The 6,740-nt window shown below is 35.8% G+C and overlaps 1 long non-coding RNA gene across 1 annotated transcript; it reads left to right on the forward strand.

Annotated features, from left to right (window-relative positions):
* Positions 1-98: 98 nt before the first annotated feature.
* LOC108978491 lies at positions 99-1,410 on the forward strand. Its single transcript, XR_001994118.1, has 4 exons — positions 99-189; positions 247-503; positions 585-972; positions 1,043-1,410. It is a non-coding gene; the product is annotated as an uncharacterized LOC108978491 (long non-coding RNA).
* Positions 1,411-6,740: the final 5,330 nt, after the last annotated feature.

A 6,740-nucleotide genomic window follows, 5' to 3' on the forward strand; every position in this document is an offset into this window, starting at 1 on the left:
GTTTAGGTGGTTTTGACGTTTAGCAATTGTTCTCTCACTTCCAGTGAGAGAGGAGTTAAACATCTCTTTATCTATATTATCAGTATAATCAGCATAGGTTGCCGTCATTGTGGAGTCAGAGTTGATCACTGGAAGCTCTGCTTTATAAAGAATTCAGAGCACAAGAGCAAGCACATGCTTTTGGGACACGTAAGACCTTAGCAGAAAATTTTAACGTATTGGTAATTTTTCCTTYAATTTAACCAGACTTTGTCAAATGCTTGGGACATCAAGGAACACAGCGGAGCTGTTTCTATTCCAACACCGTCAAAAGCCTGTGTAAAAATATTCTTTCGAATAATTACCAGTAGACTGGTCGATAAGAATTAACCAGATATTCAGGTTTTCCGGGTTTAAGAATTAAAATAACCTCAGCAYATTTCCAGTGTGATGAGAAATGACAAAATATGAGTATTCCGTTAAAAAGCCTGACAATCATGTTCATTACTTTTTCGGGTGGCGCCGTAAGTACAAACGCATTAATTCTGTAATAACCTGTAMCTTTTTGTTTACTAATACTTTGATCTCCTCATGCATTTCTACAGCATCTATTTCAGCAATGGGAATTTTCGTTTGATAAACAGCATCCAAAAAAATTGCCGACTGTCGCATTGCTAGATACGTCACCAAACTTTTTAGGAGTAAACGTGTCTTTTAGGTGACAAACACCTCGGCTTTCTCTGCATAGGTTCTGCACCAAAGGCCTCTACTGTTTAAAATTGTTGGACATCTAGATATCSGCTTATTGTGTTGCCTAGTCGAATTCCAAAGACTGCTTACTGGATCTTCTGGTCTGGCAGCAACCAGAAACGTCTCTAGGGACTTGTAGCGAAATTTCCACAGAACATGCTTCAGCTCCTTTATGGCACGATTGAGAAGTGTTTTGTTATTAGGATTACTACTGACTTTCCATGCATGCCGAGAGCACAAGAGGTAAATATTCTTTCATTCGATACCTGTCTTTATACTACAAGATCAGAATTTGTAACTAAATATTTTTTAGGTCGGCTTTTGAAACGAGCAAATTCATAGAAATTACTATTTTTTTTCACCATGACTCAAATCAGCAGCCCTTCTATCAAACATATGTACACATACTAGACTACAAAAAGTCTGCGTACAAGGTACCCAAAAAAACCAGAACTCAACCAACAAGACTAGTTGAATCGACCAACGGCTTTATTTTAATCACTTCGGYTTTAAAGCCTTTCAAGACGTGGGGTATCCTCAAGATCAAAATTGCCGAATCCAAATTTGGCGAACCAATTTTTGCATTGACATTYATTCAAGACATTTTATCCATACACATCACCACATTGTTTTCAATCTACCATTTCGATAGAGCACCAAATGCAAACTGTTTCAAAAAATTTAGGAATTTTTTTAACAAGCAAGCCTTACTTTATCAGCTGTTCAAATATGCGAACAGATTCAATAGGATCAGCTGTGGTCATCAAACGAAATTGTTAAAAATCACTGGCCGAAACCGGTTTTTGACCTACAGTTTCTTAAGTAAAGTTATTCTAAATGATCCGCAGCACATTTTTCGCATACAAAATTTCTTCGTCTTTTTTTTGGCTCCCTGTAAATCGACCCGCTCTATTGCATATTTATATGTATGTGTATCTTCGTCGAGGCATGAGTTTCCCATATTGTTTACCGTCTCATTTTAATCAAAGCAAATGCGATGAGCTTGACACTTCAATTATTTGCACACACCCGCAGATGTTATTACTGCCGCTGTTGTAGTTTTTTATCACACAACTGTCATTAAAGATGCTTTCTATCATCTTTTTTTACTATTAGTATAAATTAGCAAGAATAAGTAGAAAAATAGACTCATAATTATTARAAGTTATAGCAAAAAGAGCGATATCTCGGAGTATAAATTAAACGACAGTATGTTTGTATGTCAGTATGTGGGCTTAGGCGCTATAAAATTCGTGTATACCTATATATATACTTATATAGGTATATAAGAACTTTATATATAATAATATAATTAGCATTAAGAGCTTTTCGTGCTTTTAAATAAATTAAATTTATATGTACGAGTATATCTAGACAAAGGCATACGTTTAAACATTACTTCAATAAAAGTGGATCGAAGAAAGTATAATAGAAAAAATTTGTATTTATAAAAATCTATTCCATATCTCAAAAACTACAATGGTAAATAAATCAAAAACGGTTTGGGATATCAATGAAATTCTCTATTCCTGTTAAAGTACATTCGATGYCATTATGAATGGAACTCTTCTTCTTTTGCATGGCCACCACGGGCGAGCACGAAATACAGACGCTGAATTTTCGCAGGTTTTCTAGCATAAATCGGCCGATACTGCTGCAATTCCATTGCATCCATATCGATATTCGCACGAAGTTCATCAGCTTGTTAACATAGACATCTTCGGCGGCCGATTGGCTGGGCCATTTCGTGAGATAACACGTTCACCAAATTTGGTTTTCAATAAATCGATTGTGATATTCGTTGTGGGGCTTGGGATGTCGTCCTGTTGGAAACACATATTGTCCAAGTCCATATCATCTGTTTCTGGTCAAAAGTATTCATCTATCATTGAGCGGTAGCGATTCCCATTCACAGTAAAGTGCCGATCTTCATCATCACACAAAAAGTACGGCTCAATGACACCGCCGGCCCGTAAACTGCGCCAAACCCCAGGATTCAATGGGGACTCATAGAGTACGTGTAGAATGCTGCTTCACCAATTATGCATATCTTATTGACGAAGCCATTCAGCCAAAAATGAGCCTCRTCGCTGAAGATGATTTTTCGATGAMATTCCGGATGGATTTCAAATTGTTACTCAGTCCTATTCATCACACATGCCAAGATTCTGTTGATCGAGCGGCYTCAGTTCTTGCGTCAATTTTTTTTATCTTGTAAGGATGTAGGCCAAGATCTTTTTGCAAAATTCGCCACAACGACGTCACACAGATGCCCAATGCTTGAGATCGTCGTGTGAGGGATTGATTTGAGTCATACTCAAATGATGCGCTAGCGGCAGTAWTATTCTCGACACTTCGGGCACTTCTTTATCTCACTGACACGGGGATATTTTGTACTGTGCCTGTAGATTCAAATTTTTCCATTAGACGCTCAATTATTGATCTGACGGGACGATTATGACCACCATAAATTGGACGTAGCGCTCTGAGAGTTGAGGCCACTGACTTCGAATTTTGATAATCAATTTTAATAATTTCGACTCGTTGGATGATATATCTTTCCGTATTAAAATGGTACACCGCATTGCTTGCTCTCCTCATTGCTCTTCTTTTGTAGCGTCTCTATTAAAAAACTCGTTATATACAGATGGAYTGATGAACAAAAAATGGATGTGGCTAAATTAACTCAGCTCGTCACGCTGATAATTTATACATATATTTACTTCCTAAGGTCTCYGACGTTTCCKTTTGGRGAACAACTAATGAAATTTCAAAATCGGCCAGTCTATATGGTAACTCTAAATCCATGTACCATACCCACCAGATATGAATATGTGTATATCGGTTTTTCACAATTTAATAATATTATAATACATCGCAATATTAAACTCTCTGCTAATAAATACGTAAATCCAGTGGCGAAACCGTTTATTGCTCGAACAGACGCGAAATAAAAAGGAATGAAAATAATTCCTAACTGTCAGCAATGTGTGAGTATACATACATACCAAAACTGTGAATATATTTTCTGGGAAACTGGCTTGCGAAAGGACATCCGATACGCTGTTGTTATGACGAGTGTGATGACAATTTTACTTCCGTCATTTCGTTGATGATGAAAAGGAAATGACGGCCAGTCACATAAGCAACTACCCAGCAAGAATAGTTTAGAGATTTGTTTAGTTCCGGAAATATACTGATTTTACAAAGATAAAACCAGAAAAATTTATTGAGAAATATGCTCTCGAATGTAAGTATTAAAAGGGTGTAACTTGCTTCAAACAGTAATAGATAAATCGCAAAATTACATAATATTTCCATCGCTTATCATCTGTTTTGTATTTACACGCATCCGGTTGTGTTGACAATATACACTCTTTACCGCGCAATTACTGTAGGTAAGCCATTGAATTGAGATTGATTCCAAATGTGTGCAGAGAGCTGAATTTGTTTAGCCAGATATATGTATACGCATAATTATATCTGAATACACTTACACATAAACACACATACAAATATGGAATTATATGTATGTTTTACTGGACGGTGCCAGTTGTGTACCATCCGTGCACTTGAGCTTAAAATCGCCGTCACTAAGCAACTTTCGGTCAGCGCCTAAAGTTAGGCAACGTTTATATTAAACTTGTRGTAGAGATATTCCATTTAACCCATTTAGCGCCATAGCATTTTTTGCATACAATTACAAAAAAATAATTCTTGCATTAAAACCTTTTTGCTATAAGGAAATATGTGAAATAAAAAAAACATTATTTGAGTGCGATTTATCAGTGTGGGATTCAGAGGGGTGAAGTGGAGGACATTTCCCCCCTCAAGGGCAAAAAGTGTGTACTTTGAAAAACAAAGAAATGGAAAATCTTAGTGACTTCTTGATAGACAGATTCAAAGGCTTTTTAGTTAATGACAAGGTCATGCGATGATTGAAAATCAAAGATGAAGTTGATCATCTTCAGACTTCTTGATAGACAGATTCAATGGCCTTTTAGTTATTGACAAGGTCATGCGACGATTGAAAATCAAAGATGAAGTTGATCACTGGTAGTACCATTGGGGGAAGAAGCAAAAATCCAAAGACAACAAGATACCGACTACTGCATTGGAAACGTTGAAGAATCGCGATGTAGTAGACCTATACCCCATAATTCATAGTGTTCTTGGCATATTCTGCACACTTCCGGTGCGAATGTGAGCTCTGAACGATCTTTTACGACACTTCGCCGCATAAAAACGTGGCTTCGGGCGAACGTGCTTCAAGATAGATTAATCGGTCTGGTGTTGCTGCACATGCATCATGACATTGAAGTCACTGCAAAAGAAGTTTTCGAATGATTCCCAAAATTTAGCGCAAATCGTTTTGTTAGTATTATACATTGCAACAAAGTATGTCACACGCACGTCTACGATTTATAATATGTTTGTTTTTTTTTTCAATTTAGTAGGATATGATATTAGAAGGTCGATTTGAAATTTTTCGAACATAAATTAATATGTATAAAGACTACAATATTTAATATAATAATCTTCGTGTTTCAAGTAAATTTTTTGAATTACAGCGTTCCAATGTGCAGCTCCTTAGTTCAATCAGCTACAAGAGTTTATCTATAAAGTCCATAATCCAACAGTTTTTTATCTGATTACCAAATCGATTTTGGTAGGCAAAACCGGATAAATAAACAGTAGGTCTTTCTATGGCCAATATCTTCTGAAAYTCAAAAATTTGCCGTGTTTTCTTAAAATATGTAAAAATATACCCTTAAACTTAAAAAAAAAAAATGTGTTCCGTAGTTCCCCGTTTTGAAGCTGTCACCCTAGGTTTTCGAACTCTTTTGAATGGCAATATATGCCGTGAGATCGCGGTTAATCTAAATAATTGACACAGCCTCTGGTGACAATAACAGGTGTTTTATGCCTGTAGTGTTACGAAAAACAATATAAATAGGTTCAAATAGGTCTAGAAAAAAACGGTACAACTGATATTTCAAAGATAAATATGGCTCTGGTTCGACGAATGAAACTCCCATTTGATTATGCGCAGCACATAAATGCAGTCATCGCTCGAATCGAATTCCTCAAAAGTACTTARAAAACAGCAGCGATGATTATTTTTTAAGATGGAATAATGAGCTGTTTGAACTGACATTAACGATGAGAACATTTCAGAAGTTCTTGGATTTGTTTGAATTTTTGAATATTCGTCAGTCTCGGAACTGTTTTAATTTACACATTTTTCGATTATTTTCATTTCGTGCCGTGGGTGGAGAGGCATTGAAACGTGATTCTGTTGGATAACTACGCTCGGCCTCAACCGTTTAAACTTACCTAGAAACGTTTATATACATAGGAACTTTTATCCATCCCTCCATTTCCCCAGATATTGCGCCAAAATTGCATTTTCTTCAAGAAAAAACTGGGAAAATGTAGTTGCCTAAACCTAATATTTAACAAAAACAGTGTTAATATTGTAAAACTAAGTAGTTATTTTTATTACTATTAAAACGCTGCCTCGAAACATTTTCGAGTTAAACGTCCGCTATGGTTTTTCCTAGAAGCGTAGAAGCTAAAAATAGCAAGCAGATAAATAAATTAGATTTGGTTAGAATTAAATTTCAGTACTTCACAAACAACTCAAAAGAACTGAGTTCCTATATCCCAAATTTAATATTTCACACTTTGAGATCACCTTTAAAATTTTTTATATAGCTTGTGTTATATTGCTTTTAACTTCTCTAGGATACTTTTTATATATTCTGAAATTTAGCTCTCCTCAACTACTAGATTTTGGTAATCAAACAGCAAGAATCAATACTTACATACCGAGCTAACGTCTTGTTATTGTTTATCAAAATATCAAATATCGACAACATTCGGCTTTAAGTTAAAGTTATGGCAAAAACTTACGATTTTTTCTCATGTGATATAATGGGAATGAAAGGATACATATCTACATATGAGCATATATATGTATATGTCAGCGCTCCGAATGTGCCACTAAG

This window comes from Bactrocera latifrons, unplaced genomic scaffold (genome assembly GCF_001853355.1).
Source record: "Bactrocera latifrons isolate USDA-ARS-PBARC rearing strain unplaced genomic scaffold, ASM185335v1 scaffold_123, whole genome shotgun sequence".
Classification (NCBI taxonomy): Eukaryota; Metazoa; Arthropoda; class Insecta; order Diptera; family Tephritidae; genus Bactrocera; species Bactrocera latifrons.